Consider the following 22,977-nt stretch of genomic DNA (forward strand, 5'->3'; position numbering starts at 1 on the left):
TGCATGCAGCATGGGGAATAAACAGGAAGAACTAGAAGTCTCTGTGCTGTCAGAGGGCCATGATCTCATTGCATTTACAGAGACAAGGTGGGATAGCTAACATGACTGGAATGTTGTGATGGATGGCTACGTACTTTTTAGGAAAGACAGGCCAGCAAGGCAAGGTGGTGAAGTTGCTCTTTATGTGAGAGAACAACTGGAACATATCGAGCTCTGCATAGAGGTGGATGAAGAATGAGTCAAGAGCTTATGGGTAAGGATTAAGGGGCAGGCTAATATGGGTGACACTGTTGTGGGTGTTTACTGCAGGCCACTTGATCAAGAAGAGGAAGTCAATGAGGCCTTCTACAGACAGCCTCATGATCACAGGCCCTGGTTCTCATGAGGGATTTCAACCGCCCTGATATTTGCTGGAAAAGCAATATGGCCAGGCACGCACAGTCCAGGAGGTTCCTGCAGAGCATTGATGATAACTTTTTGATGCAGGTGGTGGAGGGGCCCATGAGAAGGGAGGTGCTGCTGGACCTTGTACTAACAAACAAAGAAGGACTGCTTGGGGATGTGAAGGTTGGGGGCAGCCTTGGCTGCAGTGACCATGAGATGGTGGAATTCAGGATCCTGCATGGAAGGAGCAGGGCAATAAGTAGGATTACAACCCTGGACTTCAGGAGAGCTAACTTGGGCCTTTTTAAAGACCTGCCTGGGAGAATCCCACGGGTTAGGATTCTGGAAGGTAGGAGGGTCCAAGAGAGCTGGTCAATATTCAAGCACCACTTCCTCGAGGTCGATTGGTGCATCCCAAAGAATAGGAAATCAAGCAAAGGAGGAAGGAGACTTGCATGGATTAGCAAGGAGCTCCTGGAAGAAATGGAAAGGGAAGAAGAAAGTTTGCCAAATGTGGAAAAAGGGAATGGCCGCTTGGGAGGAATATAGGGATGTAGTCGGAGAATGTGGGGATGCAACAAGGAAGGCTAAGGCCCACTTGGAATTAAAACTGGCAAGGGCTGTCAAAGACAACAAGAAGGGCTTTTACAAGCACATCAGCAGTAAAAGGAAGACTAGGGAAAATGTGGGCCTGCTGCTGAATGAGATGGTGCCCTGGTGACAGAAGATACAGAGAAGGCAGAGTTGCTGAATGCCGCCTTTGCTTCGGTCTTTACTGCTAAGGCCGGCCCTCAGGAAACCCACACCCTGGAGGTAGGAGACAGACTCTTGAGAAAGGAAGACCTTCCCTTGGTTGAGGAGGATCGGGTTAGAGAACATCTAGGCAAACTCGACATCCACAAATCCATGGGCCCTGATGGGATGCACCCATGAGTGCTCAGGGAGCTGGCAGATGTTATTGCTAGGCTGCTCTCAATCATCTTTGAAAGGTCATGGAGAACCAGAGAGGTGCCTGAGGACTGGAGGACAGCCAATGTCACTCTGGTCTTCAAAAAAAAGCAAGAAGGAGGACCCAGGAAAATACAGGCCAGTCTGCCTCACTCTGTCCCTGGAAGGGTGATGGAACAGCTCATTCTGGGGGTTATCAATAAGCATGTGGAGGAAAAGAAGGTTATCAGGAGTGGTCAGCATGGATTCACCAGGGGGAAATCATGGCTCACCAATCTGATAGCCTTCTATGATGACATGACCAGCTGGGTGGATGAAGGGAGAGCAGCGGATGTTCTCTACCTTGACTTCAGCAAGGCTTTTGACACCGTGTCTCATAACATCCTCATCAGCAAGCTTAGGAAGTGTGAGTTGTGTTGAGAACTGGCTGAACGGCAGGGCTCAGAGGGTTGTGATAAGCAGCACGAGTCTAGTTGGAGGCCTGTAGCTAGTGGTGTGCCCCAAGGGTCAGTACTTGGTCCTGTCTTGTTCAACATATTCATCAATGACCTGGACAACAGGACAGAGTGTACCCTCAGTAAATTTGCTGATGATATAAAACTGTGAGGAGTGGCCGACGCACCAGAAGGCTGCACTGCCATTCAGCAGGATCTGGACAGGCTAGAGAATTGGGCGGAGAGGAACCAAATGAAGTTCAACAAGGGCAAGTGTAGGGTCCTGCACCTAGGGAGGAATAACCCCATGCACCAGTACAGGTTAGGAATTGACCTGCTGGGAAGCAGCACTGCAGAGAAGGACCTGGGAGTCTTGGCGGACAACAAGTTATCCATGAGCCAGCAGTGTGCCCGCATGGCCAAGAAGGCCAATGTTATCCTGGGGTGCATTAAGAAGAGCGTGGCCAGCAGGTCGAGGGAGGTTATCCTCCCCCTCTCCTCTGCCCTGGCGAGGCTATATCTGGAGTTCTGTGTCCAGTTCTGGGCTACCCAGTGCAAGAAAGACGAACTACTAGAGAGAGTCCAGTGGAGGGCTACAAAGATGGTTAGGGGACTGGAGCATCTCTCGTATAAGGAAGGGCTGAGAGAGCTGGGTCTGTTTAGCCTGCAGAAGAGAAGACTGAGAAGACATCTTATCAATACTTACAAATATGTAAAGAGTGGATGTCTGGAGGATGCAATAGACTCTTTTCAGTGGTGCCCAGTGACAGGACAAGGGGCAATGGGCACAAACTGAAACACAGGAACTTCCATCTCAATATGAGGAAAAACTTCTTTCCTCTGAGGGTGACTGAGCACTGGAAGAGGCTGCCCAGAGAGGTTGTGGAGTCTCTTTCTCTGGAGATACTCAAAACCGGCCTGGATATGATCCTGTGCAACCTGCTCTTGGTGATCCTGCTCTAGCAGGAGGGTTGGACTAGATGATCTCCAGAGGTCCCTTCCAACCCCTATCATTCTGTGATTCTGTGATTCGGTAATTAATCACCACCACCTTCCCTGTCTTTATATATATAGATAGAAATGTCATTCCCTTAGTCTATGGGCCATCCCTCTAAAATGTTTGGGTTCCATCTGTCATAACAGTCCTTCAGGGCAAGAGAGATGATGTGTGGTGTTGGATTGTTGCATTTTGAAGCCAATTCCGCTTCCATCACAGCTGCACTTGTCCAATTCTATCATCACTGCACTTTTATTGGTTTTACCAAATTTATTCTTCATCAATCTGGATTATTCTTGCTGTAATAACATTGATATGGCATATAGCAACCATAGTAGTGATGACATACAATATTATATAGCAATTAACATCATACAATTCAAACCATTTGTTATTCTCACCCAAAAGCCAATCCCCTTGAGGTACACATTGGACTTCCCCATCCTTTCTCATCACCCACCAAGTGCACCCAGGTCCTTGAGCAAAAACAATCCTGCAGATGGGTTGCCTTTGCCTGAAGCAGGGCTAACCCAGACTGTCTTCCCTAACATATTCTTCATGTGTGCTATGGGAAGTTTATCCCCTTCTACAGTACATGGAAGTTTTGAGTGAGCAGGGCCAGCTCGATTGGTGGGTCCCCTAGTGTTAACTAACCAGGTGGCCTTTGCTAAATGTGTTTTCCAGTGTTTGAAGGTCCCACCACCCATCGCTCTCAGTGTAGTCTTTAGCAGTCCATTTATTGTTTGATTTTCACAGAGGCTGGAGCATGACAGGGGATGTGACACACCCACGCAATGCCATGCTCTTTGGCCCAGGTGTCTATGAGGTTGTTTCGGAAATGAGTCCCGTTGTATGACTCAGTTCTTTCTGGGGTGCCATGTCGCCACAAGACTTGCTTCTCAAGGCCCAAGATAGCATTCTGGGCAGTGGCATGGGGCACGGGATATGTTTCCAGCCACACAGTGGTTACTTTCACCATTGTAGGCACATGGTGCTTGCCTTGGTAGGTTTGTGGGAGTGTGATGTAATCAATTTGCCAGGCCTCCCCATATTTATATTTCAGCCATTGTCTTCCATGCCAGAGAGGCTTTAATGACTTGGCTTGTTTGATTGCAGCATATGTTTCACATTCATGGATGACGTGTGCGTTAGCGTCCATGGTCAGTCCACCCCTCGATCACAAGCCCATCTATATGTTGCATCCCTTCCTTGATAGCCTGAGGTGTCATGGGCCCACTGAGTTACTAGGCAGAGGCAAGGCCTGCCCCAGCCCCTTGAAAGAAAAATGAAGGATAGCACAGGACAGCAGCCTGGTCAAGACAAGAAGAAGAAAAAGAACAACAAGCTGTGCCAAGCAGTGCAAAAGAAATGGGAAACCCGGAGAAAGGTGACCTGTTCGATTCCTCACCCCAGGTAGTATTTCCCCATAATGCAAACCAAAAGCTACAACCAAGGAGTAGGAAAAGTGGAAAGAAGGGGTGATTCTCACACTGGTGGCAACCATTTTCCATGAGAACCTGCCATAACAAGAGTATTGGGGTTTGCAGGTGCAAGACCATGGCTACAGCAGCATGAGAGCGATAGCATGAGGAAAACAAGGGAAAATACTGCCCAGGCAGCTGTGTGAAGGGTTACAAAACTCTGAATGTCAAGAAGGCTACAGAATTGTAGATAGAAGGCCATAGCAATACAAATTGCTTGGGCACCGAAGGCGCTGTGCATCAGGTCCAGCTCAGTGTGAGAGATACTGTAGGCCTGTGGTGAAATAGTTATAGGCTCTAATTTTAGGCAGTTGGACTGATTTTTAAGTCCAGAACTGATTTGTAAGCCAGGGATGCAGCTTTTCCTCCTACCACTCAGTCATCAGTTTGTTTCTAAGCTACAGCTATGTCATGCTGTCCACACATTTCTTCACAGGCTTTTTTCTCCAAAGACACATGTAGGCAGCAGGAAGCTTACGCTGAATGGTGTTGGTGATCAGGGATTACACAATGCTGAGCTCTGATGGCCCAGAATGGGAGGACTGAACTCTTGGGACCCCTCTATAGTGACCCATTCTTTCAAGACAACTTTGTTGAATAGTGTGGATGTTGAAACTAAGCTGATGCACAGGAGAGACAGCTTTTTCTGTGTGAGCTCCCTGGCAGCAGGTGCTTATAAGAATGTTATCACCTACAGCTTGGTGCCTGTGAAGAAATTGCAGGTGGTACCTGGGACACTATTATGCTTATTGGTGTTCAGATTGTACCTCAATCACACTTTTTGTGATCCAAGATTAAAAATTTTCTGCTTCAGTTTTTCCTTTTAAATGAAGGTGCTCAATCAGTCTTTTGTTTCAGCTGCTGCAGATTTTAACTGGTACAATATGTAATCATCTGGAAGAGATCTGGTGTTCTTTTGGTTGAGTGAGATTCAGACAAAAGCTTCAGTAGTCATAGCAAAATGATCAGGTATAAGGATATGCTTATTTTTGGTTTGCACAAAAAGAAGAACATAACTTTCTGTTCAGCTTTAAAGTTTGTTCCTTCTGCTCAACACACAAAGAAAAGTTTCTGTACATTAACATTTTTCTCTTTTTTTCTGTTTATGCAAGTTAATCTAATAAAAACTATACTCACTTCTCTTAGTTCTCAAGAACTTTTCAGATCTTTGACTAACACCTAACTACTGACTTCTCCAGGAATTGTGTTTGGGTTGCATCTACAAAACACATACAGTCTTTATTTGCCAGTTCTAAAAGCTTGGGGAAATGGACATAAATCCAAAATTTCTTGAGATTATCTCACAGGAAGGTAGAAATTTGGAAGACTATAAGTCTTGCTTGAAGCTGCTGTTGCCCACTTTTCTTTTGGGTGAAACTGAGTCTGCCCACACTGGAAGATCTGAACCATGGGATTCTCTCCAGGAAACACATTTATAAAAGCTTTAATGATAACTGCTGTCAGAGTTCTGAAATATTTGTAATGAATCATTCAGTGCTACATATTGGCCTCCTCCCACTGAGTCATAATTTTCAGTAGGAGTATGCATGCGCTAAAATGAAATCTTAGGAGCCCCTTTTGCCATTCTCTGATGATTGGTCTACTGAACATCAGAATTAATTAAAAGGCTGCCAGCAGGAATTTAATTTGGTGATAAGAAAAGGGCAACTATCATCAGCTTCAATGGTAATTGCAATAATGAGAACATACAGGAAAGGCCCTCAGTGCCAGATATAACATATAGATAAATCTCAGGTGTCAAGCTTCAAAATTACAAATGAGAAAACATCTGCTCAGTTGCTAACTGAACTTAAAAGCATTTGAAATTCACTAGCCATCTCCCAGATAAGCTTACAGGTTTTATATATGCTACAGCTGAAGTTTTGTGTCTGCTAAAATATCTCCTGGCTAAATTGAGTTGGGATGCTGAAACTAGAAAGAACAGCAATGAAGTCTCAAGCTATGTCCAGTTTTCCCTTAGACAGAGGTGTCAATGTCCATCCTTCTGTCATGAACTTGTGGTTTGAACACACTCATTAAGGATACTGAGGGTTCACTTTACCCGTAAAAATAACTAAATCTTACAGCTGCAGAGAAGCTTTATTCCATAGGTACATATACATTAGCAGAAGGTAATGCCAAATTCATGGAGCCAAAGGACAACAAGCAAGAAGAGCCCTGAGTCTGTGGATCTCCAAGACAATTTTACGTTAGACAGCTTTAGGGTCAACAGAGAACAGAGATGCTTTAGCAGAGATCAGAATCCAGAAGTCCCACTACTGGGCAAGTGACTTAGGGCAGTGAGTCCCAGGACTTCAGCCTTCCTTGTTTCGGAACCACTGAATCAATGCTGTAACTGTGGCTATGGAACAGGTCTTCAGGAGCAAGGCTAGCACTTTCAGCAATCCCTCTTAAAAAAAAAAAAAAAAAAAGAGGAAAAAAAATTGATTGCCCTTCTGCAACCTCTCAGCTGCCTTATGTTATTCATGGAGAAAGACACTGTGTTCATTCTGTTACCAACTTTAAACAGCTCCCTGGTCACCATGCTGAATTTTGGGCTATTTTGTGAAATGTCTAATTCCCCTTGTCTAATGCACAAGAATCACAAGTACATAACTCTGATAGCATATATTTCTAGGGTTTTTATTGCATCTAAATCCAAATTCCTAGAGACATAGTCTCATTCCATCGCCTCTTTGTAATCTTCAGAGTATGGAATGCATCATTTAATAGCATTAAAGATCATAGCATACAGCATCCCTGTATTATCTTCAAAATGTTTGTTTACTCTCAGGCAAACAAGTTTTACCAAAAAAACTGCAGGAAAAAAAGCACATTTTAAAATGCCCCACTGCTCTAAAATATTGTCCTGCAAATTTCCAGTAAATTCTCTGTGGTGACTCACAGTTGGGAAGGTTTTAGAAATTCTTCAGATCTTGTTTTTCTTCCATCACATTCAAGTACAATCCTTTCAATAACATGGTTGCACTAACTCCAAAAAATGAAAATGTGTACTTTACCTTTTCCATGTAGTCCTGTAGCCTTAAGAATACTCTCTGATATATCAGCGTGGTCAGGACCTAAGAAAATGGCTGTGCTGAGATGTTGAATAAACATGTCAATTTTGTTGCTTTTGTTTAGATAGTGCTGCCTTGACTTGAAGGAATAACGATGATCTATATGACAAAGTCTGAAAGATTGAACCTTAGATTTATGAAATTTTCATTCATTTGTAGCATCGTACAAGTGTTTTACAACAAACTAGAATACTACGAAGAACAACCTCCTATGTGAAGTACTGATCGGACTGCATAGGGTCGACCTGTGGCTCTGGTCCGCCTGTGTCAGCCTCATCTGTCAAACACAAACACACATTGGAACAGGCTGCCCAAAGGTGGTGTAGAGTTTCCATTTTTGGAAATATTCAAAACATAACTGGACAAGGTCCTGAACAACCTGATCTAAGTTGACCCAACTTGGGGAGGCTGGCAGTGGAGGAATAGCTGACCTCCAGAGGTCCCTTCCGACGTATATTATTTTATGAACTTCTCAATCAATGTAACCACCTGGTGGAATGGTCCTGAGCTCTTTCTAGATCCTTTTAAGCACTAGATTAACATAACACTTCTGGGTGGGAACTAGTTTCTATCAAGGCAGCTGGGTGGGCAGGAGCAAGATCTGAGGTCTATCTGCTCCTGCTGGTGTTGATATATTTTATCAGCATAGCTTTGAGCATCACATTAGAGTGGCTTTTTCCACTGATATAAACAGTGAAGCCAGACATTTGGAGGGCATATCTGAAATTCATCTTGTCCCAAGCCCTGCTGTGAGCAGAAGAATTTCAAAGTTAAGTTTCATGTAACTTCAACAGGTTTTACATAAGGGAGATCCTCAAGTTACAAGGCATAAAATCAGGAGTGGTATTAATCTCATTTTTTAATCTTGCAAGGAAATTTAAAATGATATTACATATTTTGCTACTTACCCTAGCACACTGAAATGAAAAAATAAAAATAAATATTGAGTAACAGTCTAGAAATCACTTGCTATGACTATGAGATAATAGATCATATCTAAGTTATTACTGGCATTTAATATGTCTCATTTTTAGTTTGATTAATGGAATGTGCTTATGTCAGGAATGATCAATTCTAATGGAAATATGGGCCAACAAAGAAACTGAAATAATTCTATGAGTCTAAATATTAGAGACATTAATGAATTAAGAATATTTAATATTAACTACCAAGAACTGCAGAAAAAAGTCGAAGTAAATATGAAATGCTGAAAGAATGAAGAAACTTCTGGGATTATGAGCTATAAATCTGAGATTAATATATTATTTGAATAATTTTGTATCCAAATTAATTTCAAAAATATTGTTTCTGCTTCTTCAGCATTTGGGAACAAATCAGACTCCAGTTCTGGGCAAGTTAAAACCTTTGTGAGTCCTAATGTTTCTATTTAACAGCAGTTGAATAATTTATAGTATGACTTCATGTTTGTTTACATCTAAAACTAGTAGTAATTTAATAGCAAGTACAACTCTTTTCATTCAAACTATCAATTACACCCTTTCTGCAGAGGAACCTTGTTTGTCTGTGTACTTGAACAGTAGAAAAAAAAATCTCTAGAGGGTCTCTTTGGATGTAGAAGTTAGGGAAGGGGTCTTTCAGATGGACTGTGGGGAGTCAAGAGACTAACTAGTATTCACAGTCCTGTGTTGGGTTTCCATGAGCAAAAGAAACTGATGATAGAATCACTTTTTTCATGTACTCTTCTTTATCAGTAAAGACAGTTCAGAACATAAACTTTTACTGAGTATACTGGGAACTAAATACTAAGAGTTTCCTTGTTTATTATACAAAATCTTATTGATCAATGCTGCTGAAAGGACTCTTCCCCCACAGCTCTAGCGGTTTGTTGGCTGTTGACTCAGCTTTGTCTTTGGTGTACATCTAATAACAGATGCTTATGGCTGTTTGATACTGCAGGAGGCACTGGGACATTTCTGAGGAAGCTAGCTGAGAATATTCTCCCTGCTGACCAGGTTGCTGGGTCAGTGCAGGACACAAGAAACCATGCCTTGAGAATGGAAATAATAACTTTAAGTACTACTATACTTCAAGGAAACTTATTTACCTCTGTCGCTCATTTTTTGCATCTTTTGCTAGTATGACTCCTGGTTTCATGTTCTTGATGAATACCCTTTTCCCTCATAACAGATAAAGGTGGGAAATTTTATATAGAAAAAAATCTGTGAAATTTCCTGAAACCAAATTTTTATTGCCCTAGAATAATATTGCTACAGTACGTGTTTCTTTTCTGTGATTCAGAAACTCATGTGAGTCATCCATGATTTCAAAGGCAGTCCCAAGAGCTCAGTCAAGGAAATATTTTGGCACCATTTAGCTGCTCTGGACTGCTCTGTCCATTGAGTCCTAGATGAGACAAAAACAGTAAAACGGAACACAGCAAATGAGTACCCTTGGAATGAATAAAATGGCATACATTTATGTCTTTTCTTTAATATCTTGAATTTTAATGATACTACTGAGAATGAGATTCCCTTTACATTTGTAATTATAAAGGAGAGCAGATGGTGAAGGCTTAGCTTAAAGTGTTAATTAAAAATGGCTTACACAGCCAAGCCTCTGCTTGAATAAAATACATCAGGAAGATATAAGACATGAGTGAGTGCCCTATTCTAGTGAATTATTCTTAAATAAAGCTATCTTGGAGCAAATTCATCAGAGATACTTAACATCATATCAGTGAAAGTTCTTCCTATTGAGTTCATGAAACAAGCACTAGACTACATGGTCTAAATGTATGTTTCTGGAAGGGAAAACAAGTCTAGATTCACTAGGAAGATTTATATGCCTGACTGCCTTAGTAAGCTTTCAAATAAAACAAATGGATCTTCAAAAAAACATGGCTTCATTGCTCTCTATATGTGTTTGTTGGCAGGCACGTGCAGGATCATTTCTGTGTGGGCTGTGCGGAACTGAAGGAATACCAATACACTTTTGGGATTCGCCTCATAAATTCATACAGGTGACTCAACACAAGAGAATTGGTTAAGAGATAGTGCCTAAGCCTCCCAGCTTCGTAGAAAACAGTCTGAGCGTGGTAACTGTCTGCTACACTCAGCTGTTGGAAGAACTTCACTTGGTTACAGAAGACCCAGGTTTAGATGCTTTTTGTGCTTGATTTGGGATAGAGCTCCTTAAGTCCTCAACAGCACATCATAGCCACCTAGATGTCTTGTAATCAAATACGAAGTTATTCACTGGAGCAAGGAATAGAAGCCAGTTGCCCATATATCCTTTGAACTGACCACTGGACAAACTTATTTCTCATTTCATTCTCTGAGCCAGTACATTTTTAATTGAGCTGTAAAAAAAATGAAAGGCAATCAGAGAGAGGAATAACAGGTGTCTATTTTTAGCATTTGGTTTAATTTATTTAACCTGATAGTATCCATTTTACTTTACGACCACAGCGCTTGAAACTAAACAATAGCAATAAGATGGTTTATGGACTTTCTTTGCACCCAGGCACAGTCATTTGATGTTTGTTTTAAACATAAGTTTGGTCCATGCAAGCCCCACCTCTCACATTCTGTGCTTCCACAATTTTTTAACTTACCAAAATGCATTGATTTGAATTAAAGCAACAAGTATCTGATACTTCCAAAAACTGAGCCACATCTTATTCACCTTCTCATATGCCTAAGACAACTGTATTAAATATTAAGTATAGATGAAAATGAAAAATTCATCATAAGCATGGTATCAGTCAAACTATTTAAGAAATTGTCTTAAAATATGCTTGACATCTCTTTCTCATATGAAAGTTGAGGAAGTTTTCACTGAATAGAGCTGTATGTAAAAGACATAAACCTTTTATTTTTCACTTTCTATAGAGAGCTTTGTCTTTTCATTGGAACTTTTTGGCAAAAGTACTTCCAAACAGCTTTACTAACTCCTGATAGAGTCAAGTGGTCAGAAAATCCTAATCTGCCTGTATTTCTGCTCTTGGAGAACAAGACAGATGGGTGCAAATGTTGCTGGTGCAACATCATATGGCACTCTTTGGAAGACTTTGGGAACAAAACAACGGGTTGGGAATGATATGGGGAAGTATATCTGCTCTCAGTCAAACTTCTACTGTGTTCTACTCAGTCATCTTTACCCTAACATCTCTCTCTCCTTTTAAAATAATGTCCCCTCTACATCATGAGGTCTTTGTGTTTCTCTTCTTCCTTCCCCCATTGGCATTCTGAACTGCTATACTGGTGACATCAGAAGCAATGAAGATTGTGACTGGGCTGTCCTCTTCATTTTTGTGCTGTAAACAGTTTTGAGCTGTGGGTTAAGAGCATAAGAAAAACATATAGTAACATTGATGTGTGCCATCTTTAGAGTGTCAACTTAAGGGAAAAATTCTTCCCTTACCAGGTCCTGTAAATATATGTATAGAGCTCTACTTTTTAAATAACTTTTATTAAAACAAAAAGGTGGGGAAGAACAATATCTCTGTCAATCCTTTATGTCGCTTATATTTGATAGGCCTTGGCAGTAACACAGAAAATGTTAAAGATCATCTGGTAAGAAAACAGGTTGTCAAATGCTTTGACTGCCTCCTTAAGGGCTCAAGCTCTCAGACCTCTTTCTTTTCTGAAAGGTTACGGAGTTATGTGTGTGTGTAATAGCTCATGGTTTGTCCTTCCAGTTAGAAGAAATGTTCTTATACCTTTGCTTGCTTAAAAATACAATTGGGTAACCAGTTAACTACCTTCATAAATGTAGGTGTTTGCTGATCAATTATCTGAAACAAATACACGTTTCTTTAAATGTTTCTTTGAATGTTTCTTCCCTATCTGTTTCTCATTGCTTCTACAGAAGATTTTTGTTACTCTAACTGACTCTCCAAAAGAAATTCATATGTCAAAGAGATGACTCCTTCCTAGGCAGGATTCTCCTTTCATCTGCCCTTTTGACTTGATGTCATTGAATGCTTGTTCTTCCTGAAGTGCTGAAAAATTGTGGATGATTGAAAGTTGAACCATGCTAAATGCTTTCAGTTGATCCCTGAGCATGACGAGACCTAGGAGTTAACAAATTCCAGGCTGGAAGCTTCAGTGTAGGGGTATTATGGTAGATCCCAAATGCATATTGGCCTAAGAGAAACTGGAAGGTGAAGTGAAGGAGGTGGCTGTGGTTCACAGTGGAGGACAAGTGAGAGAAGCACAGGAGAGGAAGCATTCTTCCTAAGCACTTCAAAGCAATTTCATTGTTTGAAAACAACCTACTTGGATTTTCTTGTGAAAGAATACTATTCAGAGCATATCCAAGATAGAGAGCTGCATTTTCCCTTCAAGCTGTTTTCTTTTCCCCCACGTACTTTGATCAAGTGCTCCAATGTTACTGTTCTTACAGTGTTCACCCTCATGTAACAAGCTACAGTTATGAGTAACTTATGCTGGGTTTTGTCTGAGGTCTAGGAATGCCTTTTAGGTGTTACAATTATTGTCAGAAAGTAGTCTAGATTTTAGATTTTGATAGGCTTCTATAATTAATGAGTACAAATTAGGACCTGCTTCTATTTTAAAAACTCAAAATTTTAACAGTATCTTTTTGCAATAAAATCAAGTATCCACCAGGAACAGAATATTCTGCCTTCTACATTTTAGAAATTGGGAAGGAGGCTATTTATCTTCTGTTATTGCATACTACATCCTTTCATTCCCAAAAGACAGTCCCTACTGTCTTTTTCAGATTGTAAGCAGGAATTTGACTACTATGATTTTAGTAACTTCTAAGTTCTAAACAAATCTCTCTGACCTGGTGTTCTGCACATTCAAACCTGCTCAGAGAAAATTAAGTATTGCAAGAAAAAAGTCTGAGATACTGCCAGATAACTTGGTGTGAAGACTTTTTGTCCTGTACACTGTGTGATTTTTTTTTTCCTTTTCTACAGAATTAAGCTGACAAAGTCACTTCAGACCAGTATTACTTCAGACCAGCATTACATGGAAAAATTGTGTGTGCACCCATAAACAAAAAGGCAAGCAAGTGCAAGTGTATTTCACCCACAAAACACCAGCTGTTAAGTAGATTCTTCCTAAATCTCACCTGATGCTTCTATCTCACTTTATAATGGGAAGAATAAATTACAGGTTTATTGCTGAGTTTATTCAACCATTACTCCATGCCATTAGTTAGCGTCCAGTGATAACATGGTTCATGCAAGCTTAACATGTAAAGAATGTTTTTCCTCCTTCTTTGTTTAGTGAGAACCAAAAGCTATACAGTACTCTGACTTCTATCTGATCTCTACAATGTCATCTGCAAGTTTGAGTTGACATAAAGAAACAAAAGCCTCTTCCATAGCCTTTGTTTCCTCACTTTGTCAAAAGCAGATATCAGAATCAAATCATCATATGATGATGCAACTATGAATGAATTAAAGTAAAAATTAAAATCTAATTGTTGAAGCTTGGTTTCAATCCACATTGCATACAAAGAAATTGTCTCTATTCAAAAAAGTCGATTCTTCTTTTAAGGAATAAATCCTTAGAAATAGGAAAGTAAAAACCTGACTTAAACCATATTTTAAGCACAGACTTGCAAAATAAATTCATGACATGAATATTCCTTCACCAAGAGCTAAGAGGAAAACCGGAAAAGACTTGCAGGAGGCATGGAAAGTAGTGTGTATGGAGACTAGAAGGAGGTTACTAGCAGAGATCTTTGAAGAATATTTTATTTTCATAATGATCTTGTCACAGAACTATGAGGTCACGGAATTATAGAAATGTTACAATATGTGTTTTAAAATCCCATCTCCAGACACAGGAACGAGCAGAGATGTGCAACGGTAGGTGGGGCAACCCCAATAACCCAGTCAGAGCAATGGAGGAATGGACACGCTGCCCTGGTTCCTCCCAGGGCTACCCCAGGAGACCCTCAGCACCATGATCTCAGCACCACAAGTCAAGAGGAGAGGCTGTCGCCATCATCTTACAGGCCGAGAGGGGTCATTGCTTGTAGGAATATGGGACACGTTATGGAATGCAGGGGTAGAGCATTTCAGGATTGCCCAAGACTTACTATGGGACGTTTAGGTGAGGAACCAAAGGCAGAAGGAAGGGATTGCGGTGGTTTGTGGAGGAACAAGCATGGGAAAACAGAGGGATAAAGAGAGAAATGGGGCTGGTTGTGTTTAAACAGGCTGCTGGTCAGTATGTTTGCCTGGCCACGCCCAGTGCCTGACCAGCGCGGTCTGTCCTGTCTTCTCATTTAACTCCATTTCTAACTCTTTTCCTGGGTGTGGAGCTCCCTATTCTGTGTGCACGTGTGTGTGCATGGGGTCTGCGTGTGGCAGCTGGGGTACGGCCATGGGTCACGGGAGCACCTGTGTCCGTGCTGCCAGAAACTGGAGTGAGTGCAGGTGTGCGAGGGAGTGTGTGCACGCAAGCCAGGTTGCTAGTCTGGCTGTCAAGCCAGACTAGCCATTGAGAAGGTGATGTGGCCTGGGAGCCAGGGCAGGGGTGTGTCTGGGGGTGAGACCACAGGGGAAGCTGGCTATGGAGGGACCAGGGGAGTCCCAGCAAACTGCCAGCGAGGGGCATGCGTGCGTGTGTGCATGTGTGTGTGCGCAGGTATGTGTCTGTGTGTATGCATGTATGTGTGTGTTTCTCGGGGTAAGGCGCCTGGGAAAGTAAGGAGGCACAGAACGAGCTACTGGATGTGCTCTTTGTCCAAGGCCCAACTACTGGGAGATGACATGTGTGTGGTGCACGTTTGTGCGTGGCTGTGAGTGAGGGGTCTCTGTACCAGCAGCTGGAGCTGGGCTGCAGCCTCAGGGGCTCCTATGTCCAGGTGACGGCAGATGGGGAGATTAGGATGCCAGGGCAGCTACTGGGCAGACTGGGTGCCTGAGCCCAGCTGCAGGAGGGGTCCACCTTGTACATGTTTCTTTATATATATCCCACTACTGGACCTTCATCCTGGTCGGTCAGAGAGGAGAACAGGATGAGGCTGTTGGTGCCATTTGTGTTTGCTTGTGTGCTGAGTGTGTCTGTCTGTGCTGATCTCTGTGGCCAGCCATGTACATAAGTACGCTCTGTGTGTGTGTACCTGTGCGCGTGCTTACTGGGAATACAAGCTCAGCCTTGCTACGGGTTGGACCTGGGGCATGTGTTGAGAAATACCTTTGTTAACCAGGAAGAGAGGAGTGGGTGTAACATATACAGCGTGAGAGAATCCTACTTTTAGTCATAGAGGAAATATGGAATATGAACCCACCAAATGGGTGTGTTTCTAGAATGAAATTGCTAGTGCTGACATTATAAAGCAGGAGGTACCTTGTATGATGATGAGTGGGTGATTTTCTTCCATAGAAGGCATGCTATAGGCAAGTAAAATATTCTTTTCTCATTTGTATTAAAATCATGCCATGTCTTAATGATCTCTCTGTTATTATTAGCATGGATTGTTATCGCTTCATGGTCTTTGATTGGCCAGTATGTGAACTGATGCCTACATCAATGCTTTGCAATAAATTAGGCTGTGCTGTGCAGAATTTCATTACATTTTCTGATTAACTTTCATTACAGTAATTTTGCAACACCAACATAAGATGTTGCACAGTTAGATAGGTCTCCTTTCCTTTCAATGATAATTGTACCAGGGAACATTTTGAGGACTTACACAATCACACTTCTCAAGGGACTTTAATGATTGATTGTTTTGCTTCCTCTGATCTCAGCAAATCCTTTCCAAAAGCAGCAATTGTGCATATAACTAACACTTCTTTTTTCTCATCTACATCACTAATTTAAGTTTAATACCATTCCGGAAAATTTATGCTTTTGAAACTCCTATCTTCAACATAGAGAGTCATTAGAAAACTTGTATATTCCAGATGTTAGTTACTTTCAGAAAGCCACAAAATGCTTGCTCACTGAGATACTTTAACACCTGCCAATTGCTCAAACATGAACACAAGTAGTTTTTATTGGTTAGCATTTTGAGTTCTAAATTTCCCCATTGTGTTCTTGTCAATATATTTCAGTGCAACATTTCAACACTGTTGTATGTACATTCAAGCACATTGACTTCTGATTCTTCTGCAGTGAAGACTTCTTTGTCCCTCTAGCTGATCTTAGTATGTCTGATATCTGTAATCTCCAGGGCACAGCTGAAACCTCTAATCTGTAATATTTGAATGGGAAATTCCATCACCAAAGCAGTAGTCTACAGACCTTATAGTCAGCAAGTTGAGTTCAAATTCAGGTATCTGTATAGCTCCTGGTGGAATCATGAATCTGTAGTTTATATTCAAAATATTATGGCTACTGAGACTTCTTTCACTAATTTATACACTTTTTTTTTGTCTGAGACCAACAGTCCTATGGAGAGGGGGTGGAACTGGCCATACCTACTGGGAGTTTTCTCTCAAACAGACCAGGAATCTGTCTGGAACTTCTCCAGTTCAAAGCATGTTGTTTAATCTGTGATTAATGCCATTAGATAACTGTTTCCAGAATCTTAAGCTAGGTATAAACTTTGGATTTTCAGTCTGTGTCCACATGATTTTCATATCTGCATTATGTTTTCCATTGTCTCTCATTAGTATTTATACCCTGGACTGAGTCTTTAACATATTGGTTGGGGACAGAGCTAAAAAAGGGGAAACATGAGTTTCTGTTTGATTAGTAAAGCTAAGGTCGAAAAGGGCTCTACTCAGAATGTGTGTGACATGAATAAAATGGATTCAAGACATACTGGGTTTTCAGAAGAGAGGATATACTCAAAGGCATTTTGCTTTGTTAATCTGCATTGTGTGTCTGATGACTAGCCTTCTGAGGCCTTTATCCACTAGGATGTGTCCGCTTCTTCAGGAGTCCTTGCTAGACCTTTTGAGGAGGTGTGGAAGGATATACAGGAAAGTTTGCAGGAGTGCGATATAGCTGGTAATTTGTATTCCAAGATAATGAATTGGGATTATCCATCTGCCAATGACTACTTTTTAAATCAGTTCAGTAATTTGTACCATTCCTCTTGAAGTATGTATGCAAATGCTAGGGCCTGGCCTGAACTGAAAGTAACTGAGCTGAACACAACACGAGAAATTTATGGACATAACAAGTATCAGAGTGAGAAGCGGACAAGAGTTACAGATAGCACTGTGAGGAATGGCTGGCTTTCACAGGCAGGTAAGGGGGAGTTATGTGAAAGGTTTTGGGGCTGCAGGGGGTGTCCGTGTGTATATTGAGAACATGCACCCCATCTCGCTGCCAGCTCCACCTATAAACAGGGAACCACCCCAGCCCGGCACTACCACCCAGGGCTGGAGGAATACCTGGGGTCTCACAAGCCAGGAGGGAGGATTGCCCTGTATCCCCTATGTCTAAAATACATTTTTTCCCCTTTCTGGTTCCTTTAGCAAACTCACGCAGATGCCGTGGGCATGCAGTTAAAGAACACAGGCTGTGGGAGCACAGAGTTATAATTTTAGGCAATAACCTGTTCTGCAGTTGACTTCATGTCCACTGGGGATTGCACAGGTGTAAAACTATTAGCAGGGGCACAAACCAAGGTATAAGATGGTCTGATCAAAGGAGATACTGCTAAACGATGTGATGGTTTTTGAAAAACATTTGCTGATTCTTTCTCAGGGTGTTCCAGGCAGTGAGAAAAGGTCTGGGATGTTTTCAAAATGCACGACACTCCAATGTATTCAGATGTGTTTTGCCATGCTACAGGTTGACAGTTACCATGGTGTTCTGGCTGTGAATAACTTGCCAGAGAGAGAAATTTCTGGCTAGACATCAGGTGGTCATAGCCCTCTTGCTGGTTTCTGTTTTGTTTATTTGAGTGCAATATGTGCAGACAACTTCGGGTGAGTGGTCTTTGAATTGGCCTAATTGTAGTATATTTGTTCAAAAAAGCACTTAAACACACACACAGCTGTGGATCAGTAAGAACTATACAGAGTGCCAATTTAAAACTCAGTGTGCTACTGCCATTCTTATATAGGCAGGAATCACAAAGGCAAAAGAAAGCAGTGTAATGAGTGTTATTTTCTGCTCTTTGGCGTGAATAATCATTTGTGTGTCAGCCTCCAAATTGCAGACCTGAAAGACTCAAGAAAATAACTTTTGTAATGATTCTGAATGCATGTTTGAGACAGGAAGACATGTAACCAAATACAATTCTGGGATGATCCTGGAGCTGGAGAAATCTTGAGAACATAAGAGTAAAGAAAAGCCTCAGTTAAGAAACCTATGGGCACAAAATGTAGGGATGCAGGAAACATTTGCAAAGGTTGCAAGAGCTGTTTTATAACAAGTAGCTGCTGAAGGAAAAGGTAAACCTCATCACTCAGGACCTGATGTGCATAAAAGTGAAGCTGCTGGATTAACAGTTTCTTTGCATTTTTGTTTAGTATAAGATTTAGTAAACTCCACCAGCCTATGGGGTTTAAATGCTCTAAAGAGTATTTCCTCACACACACACACACTTTTTTTTATAATTTGCTGAAAAATATGCATTTTGTTGACCTTTACAGAAGACTTTGATGGAATGAAGTCCAGGCACAAGCTGAAGTTTTATTCAAAAATCATCAGAACATGACTAAGATTTTTATCCTTCAGAAGAAACATTTACCCTCATTACTGGTGAGATGCTAAAATTTTAAGGTCAGCCTGAACTATCTGTGGGAAAGAGATGGCAAAGCAGCCCCCCATCACAAAGAGGAAATGGAACTGGGAAATCAAAATGATGTACAGATCTTTCCCAGTTTGCAACCCTACCAGCTGCATGGCCACATACAGGTTTGTGTTATTAAGGCACAAGACATAGCGTTTCTCTGTCTAGACAGCTATTGTAGCCAAAGAGATATCCAGTCCCATTGATACAGTGGTGGACAGATACCTTGCAAAAGAAACCTTGAGGTTTGTCATAGATCGTGGGAGCAGAATTAAAGGAGGGCTCTTATTCTTTTGAAGTTATGCAGTTATTGACAGGACACCTTTAAATATAGTGACTGTTTTTCCAAGATTTTTGCTCCAATTATTGTGAAACATAGTGGATAGCCTAATAAGAAGAAAATACACTATTTTCTTTATTACCAGATATAGAACGAGATTGAGTATCTTAATTAGAAGTTCATCGCAGGACCTGTTGGGGATATGACAGGAAGGCTGTGCTGGAGGTGGGTAGAGAGCTTTGCTAAATGTATCTCAGCTCTCACAGCTCTGTCCCCCTGTGCTGCTCAGATAGGGAAAGCCAGCAGGAGGAGATGTACAGCCACGCTCACTGGAGAGGCTCAGTGTGTTGGGAAACCCATCATGCCAGTATAAAGGGGGAAAAGTGTGAGCATAGTCAGCACCGCTTGCCGTTTTGGAGAGAAACCTATCCTTCCTTTGTCTAACGAGGTAATATTACATCTCAGACAGGAAAAAGAGAGCTTGGGATTTCCTATATGGTACAGTGCTTGAGATATAATAAAGGAAAAAAGAAGCTCCACCAAAAATGAGGTGTGCATTTACATGGCACAGGATAAGTACAGAATAGTACCATGTAGTACAGGAACAATCCTGTATTTATCCTTATCACAACACATAATGCTGAATGAACTTTGCCTGATTAGCAAATTGCAAAAATGTTGTGTAAACTTAAAGTCTGGTAAACTTAATCAAAGAACAAATCTTTACCATTCAGTGCTGTGAGAGATCCTGATTTTTTTTTTACCATCTCTTCTCCTCACAGAACAACTGGTTTTATCCTCTGATTTAATCAGTGGTGAAATGGCATGTATCTTGGAAGTGTACCAAAGACTATTACACATTTGTCAGAAATACATGTGTTTTAGGAGGCTATTTTCTACTGCTTATATTTGTTTAGAATTACACAAACCTGGATCATCTTCTGTGGTATTTCTGAATCAGAGGGTTTGTGGAACCTTCCTCAGATCCGTATTTTAAGAGACACCCCTACGCCAGCACCTGACGTCACCAACACATCATGTTTGTGTTCACGTGACCAAAAATTTATAACTTGTTGGAGGGGCAGGAGGCCTTGATAAGAGTCAAAGGGATTATTCCGGATGCTGCAAAATGAAGGGATAAAGAAATCTGTTTTGACTGTATAAAAAGAGTTGGTTCTTCTCAACTGTACTGCGGCTGGGAAAAATGATCTCGGAAAAAGAGAGGCACCAAGTGTATCAACCACGCAGAAGAAAAAAACAGGGGAAAATGAGGAAAATAACCTTTAAGTATCTAACCTGAAAGGTTGGTTACTGCAGAAAAGGATTTCCCCCCAGCTGTTTTAGAAAACAGATATACATTAGAAACAGCTATTCTCTGTTTTACTTTTGGAACTTAAAAAGCGTGATAATAGTGCAGCTGAAAAAAAAAAAAAAAGAAAACAAGAAGAGTGTGGTGTGGATGTTGTCTGCTGTGCTGCCATGCTCAAAAATACTGTGTGGTATTATAGTTGCTTGCAACTTCAGTGTGAAGGATTGCTTGACAACTTCTTGTTCATTTTTTTCTGCGGAAGTGTATCCTTTTGCTAATTTCCAGACATCGGAAAATATGGTTATTTTTAGATGATTTGATAAACTCTGCTAACAAATCGGAAGATTAAAAGCCATGAGTAAGTATGGAAAGCATGGAATCTGAGGATCACAGGAATCTTGATGTTATGTGGACAGCCCAAGATTTCTTCCATTGAGGAGAAACACATCAGTCTGAACACTAAGTATGTGTTAGCCAATACCCTCCACGCCCAGCATGCAGAAGCTGTTGGCTACAGCTTTTGCAAAGCAGACATACTCAGGCCAGCTGAAATTCTTTCTTGAACTTTTTTAACGCCAGCATCCAACAGTCTTGTGGATTTCTGGAGGTAGATTTAATTTCTTCTTTTTTTTTTTTTTTCCTCATCTGGAGGTACAGTGGGGTTCTCCTCTCCCATTTGTCATGTAGGAATTAATGCAATGAATTTCAACAAGAGATACGATGGAAGAGGAAGATAATTTTGGTTTTATTTAGATTTCTAAGTATTGACTCAACTCCATCACCCTCTCATGCAAGCACAAAGGCATGTGTCTAAGGGATCTGGCCAGGATCATTTGTATGTAACAAGGAACACAACATGTGACTTAAGCCCTACTTGTATCTTCTGGCTTCATTTTAATTGATGACAATGAAGTGATTTTTAGGTAGATCTTTCACAACTTTCAGGGATCAATATTTATTTGACTCCTAGGCATTATCTTTCACCTCCTAATATTGCCTGCTTCATCCTCTGTAAATCTTAGAGGAGATGTCTGCCTATTTTCTTTTATTTCCTCATTTTATGTGTCGTGTGGCTGCATTCTGTCTTCCTGTCAGAATATCAGGATGACGAAAGGCACAACCCATGTGCTGTAACTGTGCTGCCATCCTTATGCTGTCAGAGTGCAGGTCTTCCCTTTCGTGCTGTAGTCTGTGCTGTAGCCTTGGTGCATTTTTCCTCTGAAAACTGGATCTTTGTGCTAAATTTGATTAGCATTCTGTCAGGTAACCTAACAAATACTTATTTTTGTAAATATACATCCTGAGAACCTTGATGAAGCTTTGTTATTTCAGCATCATGAACTCTAATAATATTCTTGTCTCAATTTCTGCCTCAGTGGATGAAGGAGCCCAGAACAACTTTCTAGGGTAGATTATATACAATTTAGTTTAGCCTGATCATTCACAACCTCTGCATATGATCTTTAAGGCCAACTGTGTGTGAAGGTAGAAAGGGGCTGGAGAGTGTACGGAGCCTGCTGGTTTTCCATGGATGAGGATTCTGGGACAGAAATTGCAGCCCATTCTCTCTTCTTCTTCATTCATCTTTTTCATTCATTCTTCTTTTTCATTCATTCATTCTTCTTCTTCTTCTTCTTCTTCTCCTCCTTCCTCTTCTTCTCCTTCTTCTTCTCCTTCTTCTCCTTCTTCTTCTTCTTCAGGGGCCAGTCTTAGATGATGATTCATTTCTGCAATCCAGACCAGCATGGTTTAGGCTCTGTTTAACCTAAAGGACATTACTCTCAACTTTCTGTCTTATGGCCCCATGAGACACTAAAGCAACACTGGATCACATTTTTGCTCTTCACTTTTTCTATAATCTTCCTTTAGGAGGAGAGTCTTTCTCACATAAAAGATGTCAAGGGGGAGTTGTTTCCCAATATTCTGCTATGATCCCCATTTCAGTCCCCCAGTCCATCAGTTACTAAGTTTGTAGAGAGCTGTTATGCTCAGGCATCACAGAGCTAAGCTGTATTTTACTTCAAATTTTCTGTTGCCCCTTTAGATTTTTAATGTTTTCTCTTGCTCATCTCTTGAATTGTCTCTAATTTTTCTCCTTTGTCATAATGATGAACTGTTTCATATTGGAAGCTCGGTCTCTTTCACTCTGCTATTATTGCATTACTGTCCAAATTAAAGGAGATAGAAGATGTTTTTGTCTTTTGAAAAGAGATTTGTTCTCCTTTTAGCCCTGCATTTACATGCTTCCATTTTAAATATATAGCTTTTTTTAATGCTTTGTGGTTACTGATATATGCAACCTACATGTATCAGTGTAGTATTCACACATGTAAAAAATGACATTATTAACTTTATTATTAATATTATTTATCCTGCTGCTTTGCCTGTGTTTCTCTTGAGGGCATGAGGAAGATGATGGTA

This window comes from Grus americana, chromosome 2 (assembly GCF_028858705.1).
Source record: "Grus americana isolate bGruAme1 chromosome 2, bGruAme1.mat, whole genome shotgun sequence".
Lineage (NCBI taxonomy): Eukaryota > Metazoa > Chordata > Aves > Gruiformes > Gruidae > Grus > Grus americana.